Raw genomic sequence first — 14,760 nt, 5'->3', positions numbered from 1 at the left:
TAAGCCAAGCTCTACAAAAAAAAAATTATCACGACGAAGATGGGATTCGAACCCACGCGGGCAGAGCCCATTGGATTAGCAGTCCAACGCCTTAACCACTCGGCCACCTCGTCTATGATAATGATTAGCCTAGATTACTTTCAAAGCAGACATGACACATGACATCAACAAAAAAAAAAAAAAAAAAAAAAACGCAATATTGCATCAATCGTGTCAAAAGATTTCCCACGCCGGGAGTTGAACCCGGGCCTCCTGGGTGAAAGCCAGATATCCTAGCCGTTAGACCACGTGGGATTCTGTTTCCGTCCGGGATCGAACCGGAGACCTTCTGCGTGTTAGGCAGATGTGATAACCGCTACACCACGGAAACTTGTTACATAGAGTAAACAGCTTTATTGCCCTCTGCTTTTCTTTAAGTGTGCTAGTTACTAGGCAAATATGTATTTGTGGTTTTCACTTTGGCGTACATAATAATATTGTAAAACAAGCGTCAGTGGTATAGTGGTGAGCATAGCTGCCTTCCAAGCAGTTGACCCGGGTTCGATTCCCGGCTGACGCATTTTCATCTCAGTTGCCTAGCAATACATTTTTGTACATTCAAAAAGTGTAGTAATCCTGTACTACCAACAAGCCTCCGTAGCGCAGTAGGCAGCGCGTCAGTCTCATAATCTGAAGGCCGTGAGTTCGAGCCTCACCGGGGGCAGGCAAACACTTTTTCATCTCCTGGTTGTGTTTTGAAAAAAAAGTTTTGTCAGAAGTGGGATTCGAACCCACGCCCTCATCGAGGACCAGAATTCTCACAAACACTCTCTATCAGAGAGCAAGGAAGTTGTCCTTGAGTCTGGCGCCTTAGACCACTCGGCCATCCTGACTGCTAACAGAGTGTTCACAGATTAGGAAATTCCATGTTTTGATAACCCAAAAAGGTTAGCCAAAATGCAATGTTAGCATCCCATCTGGGGATCGAACCCAGGACCTTTGGATTAGAAGTCCAACGCGCTATCCTCTGCGCTAATGGGACTTGGTAAGAGAAAAGAAAATAGTAGCATTTGTTGACAGAAAACATTATGGAAGGCAAGTAAAAGAAAATCAAGTAGAGAAGAAAAAAAGCATGTAGTTTTTGCATTGTGCTAATACTTAAACATGTCATCTCAATCAGGCCCGTTAGCTCAGTTGGTTAGAGCGTCGTGCTAATAACGCGAAGGTCACGGGTTCGATCCCCCTACGGGCCAGCTAATACTTTTACCAAATTGAACAGTTTGCAGTGCGGAAATATTTAATGGATAAAAAAAAGAAATTTCACAAGGTTGAAAAATTATCTCTCCCCGACCGGGAATCGAACCCGGGCCTTCCACGTGACAGGCGGAGATCCTCACCACTAGACTATCGAGGAATTCTTGTTGACCAGCTATTTTCTAGTCTCTACGTACATATCACACTGATTGGAGACTTGAACAAAAAATGAGAGCGCCCGAGCAGGGGCTCGAACCCTGGACCGTTAGGTTAAAAGCCTAACGCTCTACCGACTGAGCTACCCGGGCATCATGCTATTTTACAATTACAGTAACAAAATTGTCTCACCAGATGGCAGCAGCATTTTAGTTCATGGTAGGCTTGGTTTTCTCTCTGTTTATTTTTGGTTAAGTGCAACCTGAGTTGTATAGAATAAATCATCACTCCATAATTTTCCTGTATTGTAGCATTTTGCATTTAGTATATGTCACATTTTCCAATGTTAAATGTCTACGGCCATACCATGTTGAAAGCACCAGTTCTCGTCCGATCACTGAAGTTAAGCAACATTGGGCCAAGTTAGTACTTGGATGGGTGACCGCCTGGGAATACTTGGTGTCGTAGGCAAATCTTTTCATCCTTTTTTATAAGTTGAGAAAAGAAAAAAACAAAGTCTGAGTAATGTAAACCAGACAACTGCTTATGTTCATTTTTTACACCTAAAGCCCTTATACAATGCAACCACTATGATATAATATGTAGTTACTGTTTTTGTCACCAGATGGCAGCTCTGTTTAGTTCCCAGTTAGGCTTTGTTTTCTCCGTGTTGAGGCATAAGTTTTAGGTTGACAACTATTATTGTTCAATAAAATGATATCTTTTAGTATTACACATACCTACTTGGATTAATATTTTAGTTACTTTGTGCTTGTATTTTATGAAAATTAACTTTTCCGGTCGGACCTTGAACAAATATCAAAAATATATGAATGTCCAAGTAACTTTACATCATTGTCTAAAACGACTAAGCTAATATTGCTTGATTCACTTCTACAAGAGGTGTGTATCAGCTCTGCTTCGATGGGTTGCTCACCTTGAGTCCGCTCGGGTTGAGTGTCTGTCTTAGTCAGTCACAAACATCTTTATTCAGGGTTAAAGAGAACCCACTAATCACTGGAAACCAATCAAGAACTTAGAACCATTTTCCGTAAATACCTGTACGTATTTTCTCTTGGTAATGCATTTTCCATTTAGTTTATGACACATTTTCCTTTGATAAATGTCTACGGCCATACCATGTTGAAAGCACCAGTTCTCGTCCGATCACTGAAGTTAAGCAACATTGGGCCAAGCTAGTACTTGGATGGGTGACCGCCTGGGAATACTTGGTGTCGTAGGCTTTAACATTTTATCCATATTTCAAAATTTGTCTCTTTTTCTTCCTTGTCCGTAGATTCCTGTACTGTTGAGCGTTTTGCATTCATTTCACGCCACATTTTCTCTTCGTAATGCATTTTGCATTTAATTTACGCGACAATTTCCGTTGATGTATGTCTACGGCCATACCATGTTGAAAGCACCAGTTCTCGTACGATCACTGCAGTTAAGCAACATTGGGCCAAGTTAGTACTTGGATGGGTGACCGCCTGGGAATACTTGGTGTCGTAGGCTATAACATTTTATCCATATTTCAAATTTGTCTCTTTTTCTTTCTTGTCCAAGAAAAATTTCTAATCACTGAGAACATAAGGTGAAACCCAAGGGGATGTAGCTCAGATGGTAGAGCGCTCGCTTAGCATGCGAGAGGTACGGGGATCGATACCCCGCATCTCCATGTATCATTTTTCCCCCTACTACACAAGCACCAAACAAAAAAATAAACACACAGAAAAACAAAAGTCTGAAAATTTAAACCAGTAAAACTTTAAACCTTTTTGTTGCATTAGAATGTTATTTAATAAACCAGAAGTTAGAAGAGCATTTCCTCAGAGTAAATGTCTACGGCCATACCATGTTGAAAGCACCAGTTCTCGTCTGATCACTGAAGTTAAGCAACATTGGGCCAAGTTAGTACTTGGATGGGTGACCGCCTGGGAATACTTGGTGTCGTAGGCTCAATCTTTTTGGAATTTTGACCCAACCAATCCTAGCCCAAACCTAACTAAACCTCACACAAGTTTGAAAATCATGTTGTCACTTTATGTCTACGGCCATACCATGTTGAAAGCACCAGTTCTCGTCCGATCACTGAAGTTAAGCAACATTGGGCCAAGTTAGTACTTGGATGGGTGACCGCCTGGGAATACTTGGTGTCGTAAACTCTACATCTTTCTTTCTTATCTTGTCACTGAAAACAGAAAAGTTGTGTTAACGTAGAAAATAATTGCTGCAACGTCCGGGAATCGAACCCGGGCCGCCCGCGTGGCAGGCGAGCATTCTACCACTGAACCAACGTTGCTGGCATGCTCTTTGGCTATTCGTATAACCCAACCCCTTGCTGAAAATCTTTATTCAGAAATCTGTCAATTTATAACCCAAATACAGATTGATATAGCTTTACACCTGAACGATTAATATGACTTGCTGTAAGTAGACTTTGGCAGTAGGTAAGGACTTTCTTCAGCCCGGCAAGACAATATCTGAGTGATCCTTGGTTCACTTGTACACACCTTTTAGTGAAGTGAATCAAGCAAGTATAGCTTGGTCAGTTTAGACAAATGGTAACTGCAATTTTAGCCATTCCTACCGTAGGCTATTTGTCAGCATGGTTGGCCAGTTTTATTTTCACAAATTTGAAGTGGTTGGTTGGAGATGAATGGTTTTGTGGTGAACACATCCTGACATCCTGTCCCTACATGCCTGTTGTAATATGTTTCTTTAAGTGGGCTCTCTACTGGAAAGCCTTCAGATAAATTGGATGTAATTCCAATATGATCCACTTACACGGAAATCTTTAGTAAAAGGCGAAAGATTTATTCGTGCTGTAGGTAGATCCTGGACATGCTAAAACAACACAAATAGCTCCATATCCTTGGCAGCTGTTAGGCTTGTTCCATTGACCAATCTAATGTAGTTGTCAGCAAAGACATGTAGAGATTGTGTCAAAGTTCAGCTTATTCACCAAAAAAACATAAGCCCCTAGAATAACTTGAGGCAGAAAATTATCCATTAAATGACATTCAACTTTAGGGGTTTTGCACCACCTAGCATTAAAACATTGAACTACATAAAGGAAGTGGAGCCATTGTGCTTTTGGCAGCATGCTTGTTGACTTGTGCAAACTTGATACAGGTTGTACACAATGTATTGAGTGGTCCAGTTTAGAAGTGGGGACAAGTGGGCCGATCCTGGTGGTACTGCAATACCAGGCCAACCCGTGATAAGGCTGGAGCAAGCTCCAAGTCCTCATCCCCTAACAAAAATGAGTTTAATATCGAAGGGGACACATGGTCCCCGTATCAGATATTAAGCTGATAAGAACAGATACTACACTTTGATCTTAGCCAAAAGGCCGAGAAGCGATGCCGAAGATTAGTTTCAGTATACTACCTTAGAGTCATAACCTGACTATTGTACTGTCTGGCAAAAGATTGGCATGCAGGCTGCCTAATCATTGTTAGAGAGAGTATAGTCAATCTGCCTAGTTCAAAGCAAAAACTTTACTTTAAATTGGGCTTCGATAGAAGCCTTTTTCTGGCCAACTACACAAACTTTAGCAATTCCTGGTGTGTAAAATTTGAACTAGATGGTTAAGTTAAACATTCTAATTCTGTTGTCTGTTCTGTATTTATTAGGGGATGCGCGAACGCAGTCCCCAACTACCAAAAATTGTGCGTTCGAGTTACCCACATTTGGGGTAATCGTAGGGGTCAGCCATGCCTGAGTGCAATGGCACAGCCTCACCCTAGAGGAACCACCTTAGTGATCATGGTTAACCTCCACGCCAGGTAAGTATGAGGGAAAGAGTCGATTTCAGTGTATGGGTGACAAAGACTATAGATATTTTGCTGACCAGCTCCACGACTTTACACAAAACATGATTCAGTTGAAGTGTCCCCTCAGAAATGCTATATTTATACTTTTTCAAATAGTTGGTTACATACTTTGTTGATGAAACCTTCGGTAGGAGGTCTTCCATTGAAACAAATGCGACACCTAGAGGCCAAATTATTGACTACATAAAATACATGATTGCTACTTTACAGGTTATGCATTCTTATTGCAGATAGTGAGCTATCATCAGCTCTGACAGAAATAGCATTACAGTTCACACTGCAACCACTGGATCTATACACACCTCTTAGTGAAGTGAATCAAGCAAATTTAGCTTGGTCAGTTTAGACAAATACAAGATGCAAACTGTCACTTCTTATAACAAGATTACCAAGAGTTAGCACTGGTCGCAACGAAACAAACCATACAGAAGGATGGTATGGTAATATCCACATTATAATGTGAAAATGCCTTACCAAATGTCTACGGCCATACCATGTTGAAAGCACCAGTTCTCGTCCGATCACTGAAGTTAAGCAACATTGGGCCAAGTTAGTACTTGGATGGGTGACCGCCTGGGAATACTTGGTGTCGTAGGCTCAATCTTTTTGGAATTTTGACCCAACCAATCCTAGCCCAAACCTAACTAAACCCCACACAATTAATGTCTACGGCCATACCATGTTGAAAACACCAGTTCTCGTCCGATCACTGAAGTTAAGCAACATTGGGCCAAGTTAGTACTTGGATGGGTGACCGCCTGGGAATACTTGGTGTCGTAGGCTTATCCATTTTTAAAAAATTGCCTCAAAAAAGTTGTGATACTGTAGAAAATAATTGCTGCAACGTCCGGGAATCGAACCCGGGCCGCCCGCGTGGCAGGCGAGCATTCTACCACTGAACCAACGTTGCTGGCTTGCTCTCATGATATTCGTGTAGTTAGTTTTTGTGTACCTATTGCAAAGACCAACCATACAAAGTGCAGAGCCCAGGCAGCCAACATAGCCCGGCTAGCTCAGTCGGTAGAGCATGAGACTCTTAATCTCAGGGTCGTGGGTTCGAGCCCCACGTTGGGCGAATTTTTTTTACATGGAACAGTTTTTAAAAATATATTTGAATTTGTTTCGTGATATACTGACAATAGGGTAAATCAGGCGCCATGGCTTAGTTGGTTAAAGCGCCTGTCTCGTAAACAGGAGATCCTGAGTTCGACTCTCGGTGGTGCCTTGATCCTTTTATTACTACTATCCATGGCTACACATACATAGGGTAAAGATTTGCAAAAATGCCGCGACCCGGGATCGAACCGGGGACCTTTAGATCTTCAGTCTAACGCTCTCCCAACTGAGCTATCACGGCTAGTTAAAATAATGTTGCTTATCTTGGTCAATATGGAAAAAAGATCACTTTTACATGACTCTAAAAAGTTTAGGTCCTACCGAGATTTGAACTCGGATCGCTGGATTCAGAGTCTAGAGTGCTAACCATTACACCATAGGACCTTGATGCAGATCTACACTCCAAAGGGTAAAAAAAAATTAATTTTGTATAAAAAGAAAAGAAAAAAACCTTACGTATTGGTTCCTGCCGGGATCGAACCGGCGACCTTGTCCGTGTGAAGGACACGTGATAACCACTACACTAAGGAACCATTGTCAACTAAGTAACCAAGCCAAGATACATAAGAAACAGACATAAAATGTGCAACTACAAAGCCACGTCACTAAGCTAGGTCTCGTGGCGCAACGGATAACGCGTCTGACTACGGATCAGAAGATTGCAGGTTCGAATCCTGCCGAGATCGAAAATTTTAAAGATTCGTTTGGCTATTAAAGAAAATTGCTATAAAATAAGTCGCCCCCGGGTGGGCTCGAACCACCAACCTTTCGGTTAACAGCCGAACGCGCTAGCCGATTGCGCCACGGAGGCTAATACAAGATAAAAATATTACATTATTTTTAATATTATTCTATGGTGCCTTCAAATATAAAAACAAAAAAAAGATTGGTTTACTTATGTTGGTAGGGCTAATTACCACCGAACACTCATTAGCGCGGTCCGACTACTGACCGACACGGAAACTCTTGGCTGCTGGGTTTCCCCTCTGGCCCAATCCGCCCCTCATTAAGCAACCTGATCACCTAGGGCTCCCCCTAAGTGGCCATGTTGATGCCAGGCTTAGTGCGGACGCCAATTCAACGTGTTTCAATGGTAACCAGGCGTTCCCTGCCTCAAACCATCCCAAACTCTGACCTCCCAGTAGCAGGATTACAGAACCTCGCCACGGTTCCAGTCAACTATCACATCAATTTCTGTCACAATGTACCATTTGAATTGCAATTTTTTTCATATTTAATTTTGGGTGTGATTTCGCCAGCTTCCGTTATGGTCTAGTGGTTAGGATAGCTGGCTCTCACCCAGCAGGCCCGGGTTCGATTCCCGGTAACGGAAAAATACATTTTGTCGAACCCCCAAGTAATTATATCAACATCCCCGATCCAAAAAAAAAGGAGATAAAAAAAAGATAGAGAATTGGATATTTTTAAGTTTTTACTTTTCAGCCAGGGTGACACCAAGCCTGCGTGGCCTAATGGATAAGGCGTCGGTCTCCTAAACCGAAGATTGCGAGTTCGAGTCTCGCCGTGGGTAACATTATCTTTTTAGCAAAAGTTGTTTTGGTTGCAGTGCTTCCAAGGTTTCTTGAAGGCAGTGTAGTAGCAAATATGGAGAGTGAAAGCAAGCTGCTCTAGTGGCGCAATCGGTTAGCGCACGGTACTTATAGACAGTACAACAAGTTATGCCGGGGTTGTGAGTTCGAGCCTCACCTAGAGCAAGCACTTTTTCAACCCTTAAACCTGGCAGGGTCTTCCATGAAAAGAGCAAAAATATTTTGTTTACTTAAACAAAGCATTTTATCTTACCAAAATACTAAAATATTCTCTAGCAGTACCTCATAATATCAAATACAGGTATTGTGGTTCGATTTCAAAATTTTTTTGTAACTATGCTTTACTAACCAACAATCAATCAAGGAAAAAAGTTTGTTAAAGAATATAGATAGATTGATATTTTCTTTTTACTACTGTTTTAAATCTATCAAGTTAATAACAAATTCAATAAAATTTGACTGAATAACCATATAAATGTATAAAGATTTGTGATTTAAATTATGCCATGAAAAATCCTCCAATGAGTTATTTAAGCAAACAAAATTTAGCATAAATGGATATTTAAATTTTGTTTGCTTAAATAACATTCTATTGCAACAAAAAGGTGATGTTAGGAAATAATTTCTTGAATAAAATCATAAAACGTTTTTTCATTTAATTTTAATTTTTTCACTGTTGTGTTTTTATTTGACATTAAAAATAAAAATCATAAAAAATCTTCCAAATCAAAGAGAAAAAATCTTTGAATTATTGGTCAATTTAAGTTCAAAGATTTTTTTTTTTGTAAAAAGTTAATTTTTTAAAAATATTTTAGAAAAAAATCTTCTAACAAAAAAAAATTATCATAATCCAAGATGGCGTCAATACATGTAAAATAATTTTTAAAACAAAAAATTAAAACTTGAATATCTTTTTTCACAGATTGAATTTCAAAAATCGGTCTGACAGTTTTTCCAAAGTCAGTATGATCTATTGAATGAAAAAGGTTTGAAACTGATAGAACATTTCAAAATAAATGGTTCCCACATTCTAAAAATTTTCCCACGCTTGACATTCTTGAAAAATGCTAAATAAATGGACATTTAAACAAACCAAAGATCGCGTTTTTAGCTTTGGAATGTGTTTTGTAAAAATCTTTGAAACTTTTGATTTCATTGTTTATGTATGTACACTCAAGAATGATGAATCTTATCTGATCTAGAAAGGCAGAAGGATACTAAATTGTAATTGTAATTCATAATAACCGAGTTTTTACTAAAATAAATTTTTGACAGCTGTGGGATTCGAACCCACGCCCTTGCGGACTGGTGCCTAAAACCAGCGCCTTAGACCACTCGGCCAAACTGCCTGTTGTGCTGACAGTTGTGCGAATAACAAAAATTGTTTCTTAAGTTTTTTTTTTTCAGCCTTACTGTGTAAAAGCATCAAACACCTAAAAAAAATTTGTTTTTCCAGTGAGTGATTTCACAAAATTAACTGCCTCCAGAGAGGATTGAACTCTCGACCCCTGGTTTACAAGACCAGTGCTCTGCCACTGAGCTATAGAGGCTTGCATGTTCACGTGGCACAATTTAAACCTAGCCTAACCTAGTCTAACGTAACCTAACCTAACCTAAGCTATTCCGGTTTGCACCTTGTGTTAAAGACTTTGAAATTGCTAAAGGATTCAGTTGAGTATTAGTCAGCTAATGCATTCAACAGGGGGATGTAGCTCAGTGGTAGAGCGCATGCTTTGCATGTATGAGGCCCCGGGTTCGATCCCCGGCATCTCCAATTGTCAATGATTTTTGTTATTTCTTTGAAGTTGTCTTTTGTTCAAAATGAGTACTTCAGTGAGAAAATATTTGTATGGGGTTATGCGGACACAAAAATGTGGAACGCTTCACGATTTTGCGTGTCATCCTTGCGCAGGGGCCATGCTAATCTTCTCTGTATCGTTCCAATTTTAGTATATGTACTGCCGAAGCAAGTACAATTGAATCTAGAATTTAGTTGTCTATAAAGATCAGCATTTGTTACACAAATTGCAAAAACAATTCTGTTGACCCTGACGTGATTTGAACACGCAGCCTTCTGATCTGGAGTCAGACGCGCTACCGTTGCGCCACAGAGTCAGATGTTTGAATTGCTGCAACTTTGAATTCAGGCGAAACTAAAGGAAAGTCTTTTTATTTCTTTTTTTCTATCCACTATACAATGCAAGCGACCAATAGAAAAAAGGCGCTGCTTTCGTCCGGCCCCTATGACGAAGACCAGGGGTCGTAGCTCAGCTGGTAGAGCGTCTGATTCGCATTTAGAAGGTCTCGGGTTCAAATCCCGACGACTCCAAATTTTTTTTTCTTTTCAATTTTCAAAAGTATTGGGCAAAACCATGGGCTTGACCGGGAGTTGAACCCGGGACCTCTCGCACCCGAAGCGAGAATCATGCCGCCTAGACCATCAAGCCTGGCTTGTGCCCTGCTAACTGTCAGTAGCAAGCTGTAATTCACCAACTTACTAGCCGATTGCTTCCAGCTGTGATGCTGTATTCATGGATGGCCGTCAACCAGAGCCAGCAGTCGTGGCCGAGTGGTTAAGGCGTTGGACTTGAAATCCAATGGGGTTTCCCCGCGCAGGTTCGAATCCTGCCGGCTGCGAAAGTCAGATTTTGTTAGTATCTAGTGTTTTTTTTTACTTTTTTTTGCAAAACCAGAAAGTTACCTTGCAACTCACATGGCCTTCCTGGTATTGTGTTAAAATAAGACCTTTGTCAGGTGTGGGGTTCGAACCCACGCAATCTTACGATTATGAGAGCTTAAATCTCACGCCTTAGACCACTCGGCCAACCTGACAGGATGCAACAGGGCGGCACTCATTGCAAAACGCATGAAATCACGACTGACAAGCACTGATTAAGCCAAGCTCTACAAAAAAAAAATTATCACGACGAAGATGGGATTCGAACCCACGCGGGCAGAGCCCATTGGATTAGCAGTCCAACGCCTTAACCACTCGGCCACCTCGTCTATGATAATGATTAGCCTAGATTACTTTCAAAGCAGACATGACACATGACATCAACAAAAAAAAAAAAAAAAAAAAAAAAACGCAATATTGCATCAATCGTGTCAAAAGATTTCCCACGCCGGGAGTTGAACCCGGGCCTCCTGGGTGAAAGCCAGATATCCTAGCCGTTAGACCACGTGGGATTCTGTTTCCGTCCGGGATCGAACCGGAGACCTTCTGCGTGTTAGGCAGATGTGATAACCGCTACACCACGGAAACTTGTTACATAGAGTAAACAGCTTTATTGCCCTCTGCTTTTCTTTAAGTGTGCTAGTTACTAGGCAAATATGTATTTGTGGTTTTCACTTTGGCGTACATAATAATATTGTAAAACAAGCGTCAGTGGTATAGTGGTGAGCATAGCTGCCTTCCAAGCAGTTGACCCGGGTTCGATTCCCGGCTGACGCATTTTCATCTCAGTTGCCTAGCAATACATTTTTGTACATTCAAAAAGTGTAGTAATCCTGTACTACCAACAAGCCTCCGTAGCGCAGTAGGCAGCGCGTCAGTCTCATAATCTGAAGGCCGTGAGTTCGAGCCTCACCGGGGGCAGGCAAACACTTTTTCATCTCCTGGTTGTGTTTTGAAAAAAAAGTTTTGTCAGAAGTGGGATTCGAACCCACGCCCTCATCGAGGACCAGAATTCTCACAACCACTCTCTATCAGAGAGCAAGGAAGTTGTCCTTGAGTCTGGCGCCTTAGACCACTCGGCCATCCTGACTGCTACCAGAGTGTTCACAGATTAGGAAATTCCATGTTTTGATAACCCAAAAAGGTTAGCCAAAATGCAATGTTAGCATCCCATCTGGGGATCGAACCCAGGACCTTTGGATTAGAAGTCCAACGCGCTATCCTCTGCGCTAATGGGACTTGGTAAGAGAAAAGAAAATAGTAGCATTTGTTGACAGAAAACATTATGGAAGGCAAGTAAAAGAAAATCAAGTAGAGAAGAAAAAAAGCATGTAGTTTTTGCATTGTGCTAATACTTAAACATGTCATCTCAATCAGGCCCGTTAGCTCAGTTGGTTAGAGCGTCGTGCTAATAACGCGAAGGTCACGGGTTCGATCCCCCTACGGGCCAGCTAATACTTTTACCAAATTGAACAGTTTGCAGTGCGGAAATATTTAATGGATAAAAAAAAGAAATTTCACAAGGTTGAAAAATTATCTCTCCCCGACCGGGAATCGAACCCGGGCCTTCCACGTGACAGGCGGAGATCCTCACCACTAGACTATCGAGGAATTCTTGTTGACCAGCTATTTTCTAGTCTCTACGTACATATCACACTGATTGGAGACTTGAACAAAAAATGAGAGCGCCCGAGCAGGGGCTCGAACCCTGGACCGTTAGGTTAAAAGCCTAACGCTCTACCGACTGAGCTACCCGGGCATCATGCTATTTTACAATTACAGTAACAAAATTGTCTCACCAGATGGCAGCAGCATTTTAGTTCATGGTAGGCTTGGTTTTCTCTCTGTTTATTTTTGGTTAAGTGCAACCTGAGTTGTATAGAATAAATCATCACTCCATAATTTTCCTGTATTGTAGCATTTTGCATTTAGTATATGTCACATTTTCCAATGTTAAATGTCTACGGCCATACCATGTTGAAAGCACCAGTTCTCGTCCGATCACTGAAGTTAAGCAACATTGGGCCAAGTTAGTACTTGGATGGGTGACCGCCTGGGAATACTTGGTGTCGTAGGCAAATCTTTTCATCCTTTTTTATAAGTTGAGAAAAGAAAAAAACAAAGTCTGAGAAATGTAAACCAGACAACTGCTTATGTTCATTTTTTACACCTAAAGCCCTTATACAATGCAACCACTATGATATAATATGTAGTTACTGTTTTTGTCACCAGATGGCAGCTCTGTTTAGTTCCCAGTTAGGCTTTGTTTTCTCCGTGTTGAGGCATAAGTTTTAGGTTGACAACTATTATTGTTCAATAAAATGATATCTTTTAGTATTACACATACCTACTTGGATTAATATTTTAGTTACTTTGTGCTTGTATTTTATGAAAATTAACTTTTCCGGTCGGACCTTGAACAAATATCAAAAATATATGAATGTCCAAGTAACTTTACATCATTGTCTAAAACGACCAAGCTAATATTGCTTGATTCACTTCTACAAGAGGTGTGTATCAGCTCTGCTTCGATGGGTTGCTCACCTTGAGTCCGCTCGGGTTGAGTGTCTGTCTTAGTCAGTCACAAACATCTTTATTCAGGGTTAAAGAGAACCCACTAATCACTGGAAACCAATCAAGAACTTAGAACCATTTTCCGTAAATACCTGTACGTATTTTCTCTTGGTAATGCATTTTCCATTTAGTTTATGACACATTTTCCTTTGATAAATGTCTACGGCCATACCATGTTGAAAGCACCAGTTCTCGTCCGATCACTGAAGTTAAGCAACATTGGGCCAAGCTAGTACTTGGATGGGTGACCGCCTGGGAATACTTGGTGTCGTAGGCTTTAACATTTTATCCATATTTCAAAATTTGTCTCTTTTTCTTCCTTGTCCGTAGATTCCTGTACTGTTGAGCGTTTTGCATTCATTTCACGCCACATTTTCTCTTCGTAATGCATTTTGCATTTAATTTACGCGACAATTTCCGTTGATGTATGTCTACGGCCATACCATGTTGAAAGCACCAGTTCTCGTCCGATCACTGCAGTTAAGCAACATTGGGCCAAGTTAGTACTTGGATGGGTGACCGCCTGGGAATACTTGGTGTCGTAGGCTATAACATTTTATCCATATTTCAAATTTGTCTCTTTTTCTTTCTTGTCCAAGAAAAATTTCTAATCACTGAGAACATAAGGTGAAACCCAAGGGGATGTAGCTCAGATGGTAGAGCGCTCGCTTAGCATGCGAGAGGTACGGGGATCGATACCCCGCATCTCCATGTATCATTTTTCCCCCTACTACACAAGCACCAAACAAAAAAATAAACACACAGAAAAACAAAAGTCTGAAAATTTAAACCAGTAAAACTTTAAACCTTTTTGTTGCATTAGAATGTTATTTAATAAACCAGAAGTTAGAAGAGCATTTCCTCAGAGTAAATGTCTACGGCCATACCATGTTGAAAGCACCAGTTCTCGTCTGATCACTGAAGTTAAGCAACATTGGGCCAAGTTAGTACTTGGATGGGTGACCGCCTGGGAATACTTGGTGTCGTAGGCTCAATCTTTTTGGAATTTTGACCCAACCAATCCTAGTCCAAACCTAACTAAACCTCACACAAGTTTGAAAATCATGTTGTCACTTTATGTCTACGGCCATACCATGTTGAAAGCACCAGTTCTCGTCCGATCACTGAAGTTAAGCAACATTGGGCCAAGTTAGTACTTGGATGGGTGACCGCCTGGGAATACTTGGTGTCGTAAACTCTACATCTTTCTTTCTTATCTTGTCACTGAAAACAGAAAAGTTGTGTTAACGTAGAAAATAATTGCTGCAACGTCCGGGAATCGAACCCGGGCCGCCCGCGTGGCAGGCGAGCATTCTACCACTGAACCAACGTTGCTGGCATGCTCTTTGGCTATTCGTATAACCCAACCCCTTGCTGAAAATCTTTATTCAGAAATCTGTCAATTTATAACCCAAATACAGATTGATATAGCTTTACACCTGAACGATTAATATGACTTGCTGTAAGTAGACTTTGGCAGTAGGTAAGGACTTTCTTCAGCCCGGCAAGACAATATCTGAGTGATCCTTGGTTCACTTGTACACACCTTTTAGTGAAGTGAATCAAGCAAGTATAGCTTGGTCAGTTTAGACAAATGGTAACTGCAATTTTAGCC

At 40.9% G+C, this 14,760-nt stretch overlaps 59 non-coding genes across 59 annotated transcripts; 29 read left to right on the top strand and 30 right to left on the bottom strand.

Moving 5' to 3' along the window:
- Nucleotides 1-31: 31 nt before the first annotated feature.
- Nucleotides 32-113, bottom strand: TRNAS-GCU (transfer RNA serine (anticodon GCU)). The gene has a single exon. It is a non-coding gene; the product is annotated as a tRNA-Ser (tRNA).
- Nucleotides 114-222: 109 nt separating this feature from the next.
- TRNAE-UUC (transfer RNA glutamic acid (anticodon UUC)) lies at nt 223-294 on the bottom strand. Its single transcript has one exon. It is a non-coding gene; the product is annotated as a tRNA-Glu (tRNA).
- Nucleotides 295-297: 3 nt separating this feature from the next.
- TRNAV-AAC (transfer RNA valine (anticodon AAC)) lies at nt 298-370 on the bottom strand. Its single transcript has one exon. It is a non-coding gene; the product is annotated as a tRNA-Val (tRNA).
- A 117-nt stretch (nt 371-487) lies between these two features.
- TRNAG-UCC (transfer RNA glycine (anticodon UCC)) lies at nt 488-559 on the top strand. Its single transcript has one exon. It is a non-coding gene; the product is annotated as a tRNA-Gly (tRNA).
- Nucleotides 560-630: 71 nt separating this feature from the next.
- On the top strand, nt 631-703 carry TRNAM-CAU (transfer RNA methionine (anticodon CAU)). The gene has a single exon. It is a non-coding gene; the product is annotated as a tRNA-Met (tRNA).
- A 46-nt stretch (nt 704-749) lies between these two features.
- TRNAL-CAA (transfer RNA leucine (anticodon CAA)) lies at nt 750-872 on the bottom strand. The gene is made up of 2 exons: nt 835-872; nt 750-794 (listed from the first exon to the last, which is right to left on the bottom strand). It is a non-coding gene; the product is annotated as a tRNA-Leu (tRNA).
- Nucleotides 873-948: 76 nt separating this feature from the next.
- Nucleotides 949-1,021, bottom strand: TRNAR-UCU (transfer RNA arginine (anticodon UCU)). Its single transcript has one exon. It is a non-coding gene; the product is annotated as a tRNA-Arg (tRNA).
- A 137-nt stretch (nt 1,022-1,158) lies between these two features.
- TRNAI-AAU (transfer RNA isoleucine (anticodon AAU)) lies at nt 1,159-1,232 on the top strand. The gene has a single exon. It is a non-coding gene; the product is annotated as a tRNA-Ile (tRNA).
- Nucleotides 1,233-1,321: 89 nt separating this feature from the next.
- On the bottom strand, nt 1,322-1,393 carry TRNAD-GUC (transfer RNA aspartic acid (anticodon GUC)). Its single transcript has one exon. It is a non-coding gene; the product is annotated as a tRNA-Asp (tRNA).
- A 75-nt stretch (nt 1,394-1,468) lies between these two features.
- On the bottom strand, nt 1,469-1,541 carry TRNAK-UUU (transfer RNA lysine (anticodon UUU)). The gene has a single exon. It is a non-coding gene; the product is annotated as a tRNA-Lys (tRNA).
- Nucleotides 1,542-1,741: 200 nt separating this feature from the next.
- Nucleotides 1,742-1,860, top strand: LOC145308261 (5S ribosomal RNA). Its single transcript, XR_013876103.1, has one exon. It is a non-coding gene; the product is annotated as a 5S ribosomal RNA (ribosomal RNA).
- A 654-nt stretch (nt 1,861-2,514) lies between these two features.
- Nucleotides 2,515-2,633, top strand: LOC145308351 (5S ribosomal RNA). Its single transcript, XR_013876188.1, has one exon. It is a non-coding gene; the product is annotated as a 5S ribosomal RNA (ribosomal RNA).
- A 152-nt stretch (nt 2,634-2,785) lies between these two features.
- Nucleotides 2,786-2,904, top strand: LOC145308644 (5S ribosomal RNA). Its single transcript, XR_013876467.1, has one exon. It is a non-coding gene; the product is annotated as a 5S ribosomal RNA (ribosomal RNA).
- A 90-nt stretch (nt 2,905-2,994) lies between these two features.
- TRNAA-AGC (transfer RNA alanine (anticodon AGC)) lies at nt 2,995-3,067 on the top strand. The gene has a single exon. It is a non-coding gene; the product is annotated as a tRNA-Ala (tRNA).
- Nucleotides 3,068-3,229: 162 nt separating this feature from the next.
- Nucleotides 3,230-3,348, top strand: LOC145308325 (5S ribosomal RNA). The gene has a single exon (XR_013876163.1). It is a non-coding gene; the product is annotated as a 5S ribosomal RNA (ribosomal RNA).
- An 87-nt stretch (nt 3,349-3,435) lies between these two features.
- Nucleotides 3,436-3,554, top strand: LOC145308506 (5S ribosomal RNA). Its single transcript, XR_013876333.1, has one exon. It is a non-coding gene; the product is annotated as a 5S ribosomal RNA (ribosomal RNA).
- A 66-nt stretch (nt 3,555-3,620) lies between these two features.
- Nucleotides 3,621-3,691, bottom strand: TRNAG-GCC (transfer RNA glycine (anticodon GCC)). Its single transcript has one exon. It is a non-coding gene; the product is annotated as a tRNA-Gly (tRNA).
- A 425-nt stretch (nt 3,692-4,116) lies between these two features.
- Nucleotides 4,117-4,234, bottom strand: LOC145308134 (U5 spliceosomal RNA). The gene has a single exon (XR_013875970.1). It is a non-coding gene; the product is annotated as a U5 spliceosomal RNA (small nuclear RNA).
- A 330-nt stretch (nt 4,235-4,564) lies between these two features.
- LOC145307999 (U2 spliceosomal RNA) lies at nt 4,565-4,756 on the bottom strand. The gene has a single exon (XR_013875834.1). It is a non-coding gene; the product is annotated as a U2 spliceosomal RNA (small nuclear RNA).
- Nucleotides 4,757-5,023: 267 nt separating this feature from the next.
- Nucleotides 5,024-5,188, bottom strand: LOC145307909 (U1 spliceosomal RNA). The gene has a single exon (XR_013875751.1). It is a non-coding gene; the product is annotated as a U1 spliceosomal RNA (small nuclear RNA).
- Nucleotides 5,189-5,707: 519 nt separating this feature from the next.
- LOC145308075 (5S ribosomal RNA) lies at nt 5,708-5,826 on the top strand. The gene has a single exon (XR_013875907.1). It is a non-coding gene; the product is annotated as a 5S ribosomal RNA (ribosomal RNA).
- Nucleotides 5,827-5,892: 66 nt separating this feature from the next.
- On the top strand, nt 5,893-6,011 carry LOC145308214 (5S ribosomal RNA). Its single transcript, XR_013876058.1, has one exon. It is a non-coding gene; the product is annotated as a 5S ribosomal RNA (ribosomal RNA).
- A 56-nt stretch (nt 6,012-6,067) lies between these two features.
- On the bottom strand, nt 6,068-6,138 carry TRNAG-GCC (transfer RNA glycine (anticodon GCC)). Its single transcript has one exon. It is a non-coding gene; the product is annotated as a tRNA-Gly (tRNA).
- A 92-nt stretch (nt 6,139-6,230) lies between these two features.
- Nucleotides 6,231-6,303, top strand: TRNAK-CUU (transfer RNA lysine (anticodon CUU)). Its single transcript has one exon. It is a non-coding gene; the product is annotated as a tRNA-Lys (tRNA).
- A 76-nt stretch (nt 6,304-6,379) lies between these two features.
- On the top strand, nt 6,380-6,453 carry TRNAT-CGU (transfer RNA threonine (anticodon CGU)). Its single transcript has one exon. It is a non-coding gene; the product is annotated as a tRNA-Thr (tRNA).
- Nucleotides 6,454-6,512: 59 nt separating this feature from the next.
- Nucleotides 6,513-6,585, bottom strand: TRNAF-GAA (transfer RNA phenylalanine (anticodon GAA)). Its single transcript has one exon. It is a non-coding gene; the product is annotated as a tRNA-Phe (tRNA).
- Nucleotides 6,586-6,656: 71 nt separating this feature from the next.
- TRNAQ-CUG (transfer RNA glutamine (anticodon CUG)) lies at nt 6,657-6,728 on the bottom strand. Its single transcript has one exon. It is a non-coding gene; the product is annotated as a tRNA-Gln (tRNA).
- Nucleotides 6,729-6,804: 76 nt separating this feature from the next.
- TRNAV-CAC (transfer RNA valine (anticodon CAC)) lies at nt 6,805-6,877 on the bottom strand. Its single transcript has one exon. It is a non-coding gene; the product is annotated as a tRNA-Val (tRNA).
- Nucleotides 6,878-6,957: 80 nt separating this feature from the next.
- On the top strand, nt 6,958-7,030 carry TRNAR-ACG (transfer RNA arginine (anticodon ACG)). The gene has a single exon. It is a non-coding gene; the product is annotated as a tRNA-Arg (tRNA).
- Nucleotides 7,031-7,081: 51 nt separating this feature from the next.
- Nucleotides 7,082-7,155, bottom strand: TRNAN-GUU (transfer RNA asparagine (anticodon GUU)). Its single transcript has one exon. It is a non-coding gene; the product is annotated as a tRNA-Asn (tRNA).
- A 450-nt stretch (nt 7,156-7,605) lies between these two features.
- TRNAE-CUC (transfer RNA glutamic acid (anticodon CUC)) lies at nt 7,606-7,677 on the top strand. The gene has a single exon. It is a non-coding gene; the product is annotated as a tRNA-Glu (tRNA).
- Nucleotides 7,678-7,802: 125 nt separating this feature from the next.
- TRNAR-CCU (transfer RNA arginine (anticodon CCU)) lies at nt 7,803-7,875 on the top strand. Its single transcript has one exon. It is a non-coding gene; the product is annotated as a tRNA-Arg (tRNA).
- A 94-nt stretch (nt 7,876-7,969) lies between these two features.
- On the top strand, nt 7,970-8,059 carry TRNAI-UAU (transfer RNA isoleucine (anticodon UAU)). The gene is given in 2 exon segments: nt 7,970-8,007; nt 8,024-8,059. It is a non-coding gene; the product is annotated as a tRNA-Ile (tRNA).
- A 1,104-nt stretch (nt 8,060-9,163) lies between these two features.
- TRNAL-UAG (transfer RNA leucine (anticodon UAG)) lies at nt 9,164-9,243 on the bottom strand. Its single transcript has one exon. It is a non-coding gene; the product is annotated as a tRNA-Leu (tRNA).
- A 129-nt stretch (nt 9,244-9,372) lies between these two features.
- TRNAT-UGU (transfer RNA threonine (anticodon UGU)) lies at nt 9,373-9,444 on the bottom strand. The gene has a single exon. It is a non-coding gene; the product is annotated as a tRNA-Thr (tRNA).
- Nucleotides 9,445-9,596: 152 nt separating this feature from the next.
- TRNAA-UGC (transfer RNA alanine (anticodon UGC)) lies at nt 9,597-9,668 on the top strand. The gene has a single exon. It is a non-coding gene; the product is annotated as a tRNA-Ala (tRNA).
- A 93-nt stretch (nt 9,669-9,761) lies between these two features.
- On the bottom strand, nt 9,762-9,868 carry LOC145308177 (U6 spliceosomal RNA). The gene has a single exon (XR_013876018.1). It is a non-coding gene; the product is annotated as a U6 spliceosomal RNA (small nuclear RNA).
- Nucleotides 9,869-9,937: 69 nt separating this feature from the next.
- TRNAW-CCA (transfer RNA tryptophan (anticodon CCA)) lies at nt 9,938-10,009 on the bottom strand. The gene has a single exon. It is a non-coding gene; the product is annotated as a tRNA-Trp (tRNA).
- Nucleotides 10,010-10,150: 141 nt separating this feature from the next.
- TRNAA-CGC (transfer RNA alanine (anticodon CGC)) lies at nt 10,151-10,223 on the top strand. Its single transcript has one exon. It is a non-coding gene; the product is annotated as a tRNA-Ala (tRNA).
- Nucleotides 10,224-10,268: 45 nt separating this feature from the next.
- TRNAP-CGG (transfer RNA proline (anticodon CGG)) lies at nt 10,269-10,341 on the bottom strand. The gene has a single exon. It is a non-coding gene; the product is annotated as a tRNA-Pro (tRNA).
- Nucleotides 10,342-10,449: 108 nt separating this feature from the next.
- Nucleotides 10,450-10,531, top strand: TRNAS-UGA (transfer RNA serine (anticodon UGA)). The gene has a single exon. It is a non-coding gene; the product is annotated as a tRNA-Ser (tRNA).
- A 111-nt stretch (nt 10,532-10,642) lies between these two features.
- On the bottom strand, nt 10,643-10,726 carry TRNAL-UAA (transfer RNA leucine (anticodon UAA)). The gene has a single exon. It is a non-coding gene; the product is annotated as a tRNA-Leu (tRNA).
- Nucleotides 10,727-10,818: 92 nt separating this feature from the next.
- On the bottom strand, nt 10,819-10,900 carry TRNAS-GCU (transfer RNA serine (anticodon GCU)). The gene has a single exon. It is a non-coding gene; the product is annotated as a tRNA-Ser (tRNA).
- A 111-nt stretch (nt 10,901-11,011) lies between these two features.
- On the bottom strand, nt 11,012-11,083 carry TRNAE-UUC (transfer RNA glutamic acid (anticodon UUC)). The gene has a single exon. It is a non-coding gene; the product is annotated as a tRNA-Glu (tRNA).
- A 3-nt stretch (nt 11,084-11,086) lies between these two features.
- TRNAV-AAC (transfer RNA valine (anticodon AAC)) lies at nt 11,087-11,159 on the bottom strand. The gene has a single exon. It is a non-coding gene; the product is annotated as a tRNA-Val (tRNA).
- Nucleotides 11,160-11,276: 117 nt separating this feature from the next.
- Nucleotides 11,277-11,348, top strand: TRNAG-UCC (transfer RNA glycine (anticodon UCC)). Its single transcript has one exon. It is a non-coding gene; the product is annotated as a tRNA-Gly (tRNA).
- A 71-nt stretch (nt 11,349-11,419) lies between these two features.
- Nucleotides 11,420-11,492, top strand: TRNAM-CAU (transfer RNA methionine (anticodon CAU)). Its single transcript has one exon. It is a non-coding gene; the product is annotated as a tRNA-Met (tRNA).
- Nucleotides 11,493-11,538: 46 nt separating this feature from the next.
- On the bottom strand, nt 11,539-11,661 carry TRNAL-CAA (transfer RNA leucine (anticodon CAA)). Its single transcript has 2 exons — nt 11,624-11,661; nt 11,539-11,583 (listed from the first exon to the last, which is right to left on the bottom strand). It is a non-coding gene; the product is annotated as a tRNA-Leu (tRNA).
- Nucleotides 11,662-11,737: 76 nt separating this feature from the next.
- Nucleotides 11,738-11,810, bottom strand: TRNAR-UCU (transfer RNA arginine (anticodon UCU)). Its single transcript has one exon. It is a non-coding gene; the product is annotated as a tRNA-Arg (tRNA).
- A 137-nt stretch (nt 11,811-11,947) lies between these two features.
- On the top strand, nt 11,948-12,021 carry TRNAI-AAU (transfer RNA isoleucine (anticodon AAU)). Its single transcript has one exon. It is a non-coding gene; the product is annotated as a tRNA-Ile (tRNA).
- Nucleotides 12,022-12,110: 89 nt separating this feature from the next.
- On the bottom strand, nt 12,111-12,182 carry TRNAD-GUC (transfer RNA aspartic acid (anticodon GUC)). The gene has a single exon. It is a non-coding gene; the product is annotated as a tRNA-Asp (tRNA).
- A 75-nt stretch (nt 12,183-12,257) lies between these two features.
- On the bottom strand, nt 12,258-12,330 carry TRNAK-UUU (transfer RNA lysine (anticodon UUU)). The gene has a single exon. It is a non-coding gene; the product is annotated as a tRNA-Lys (tRNA).
- A 200-nt stretch (nt 12,331-12,530) lies between these two features.
- On the top strand, nt 12,531-12,649 carry LOC145308259 (5S ribosomal RNA). Its single transcript, XR_013876101.1, has one exon. It is a non-coding gene; the product is annotated as a 5S ribosomal RNA (ribosomal RNA).
- A 654-nt stretch (nt 12,650-13,303) lies between these two features.
- Nucleotides 13,304-13,422, top strand: LOC145308350 (5S ribosomal RNA). The gene has a single exon (XR_013876187.1). It is a non-coding gene; the product is annotated as a 5S ribosomal RNA (ribosomal RNA).
- Nucleotides 13,423-13,574: 152 nt separating this feature from the next.
- Nucleotides 13,575-13,693, top strand: LOC145308421 (5S ribosomal RNA). Its single transcript, XR_013876254.1, has one exon. It is a non-coding gene; the product is annotated as a 5S ribosomal RNA (ribosomal RNA).
- Nucleotides 13,694-13,783: 90 nt separating this feature from the next.
- Nucleotides 13,784-13,856, top strand: TRNAA-AGC (transfer RNA alanine (anticodon AGC)). Its single transcript has one exon. It is a non-coding gene; the product is annotated as a tRNA-Ala (tRNA).
- Nucleotides 13,857-14,018: 162 nt separating this feature from the next.
- On the top strand, nt 14,019-14,137 carry LOC145308324 (5S ribosomal RNA). Its single transcript, XR_013876162.1, has one exon. It is a non-coding gene; the product is annotated as a 5S ribosomal RNA (ribosomal RNA).
- Nucleotides 14,138-14,224: 87 nt separating this feature from the next.
- LOC145308505 (5S ribosomal RNA) lies at nt 14,225-14,343 on the top strand. Its single transcript, XR_013876332.1, has one exon. It is a non-coding gene; the product is annotated as a 5S ribosomal RNA (ribosomal RNA).
- Nucleotides 14,344-14,409: 66 nt separating this feature from the next.
- Nucleotides 14,410-14,480, bottom strand: TRNAG-GCC (transfer RNA glycine (anticodon GCC)). The gene has a single exon. It is a non-coding gene; the product is annotated as a tRNA-Gly (tRNA).
- Nucleotides 14,481-14,760: the final 280 nt, after the last annotated feature.

Source organism: Acartia tonsa, chromosome 15 (assembly GCF_053477335.1).
Source record: "Acartia tonsa isolate MP-2025a chromosome 15, ASM5347733v1, whole genome shotgun sequence".
Classification (NCBI taxonomy): Eukaryota; Metazoa; Arthropoda; class Copepoda; order Calanoida; family Acartiidae; genus Acartia; species Acartia tonsa.
Note: the sequence above shows the minus strand (reverse complement) of the source record. Positions and strands in the feature narration are given on the sequence as shown.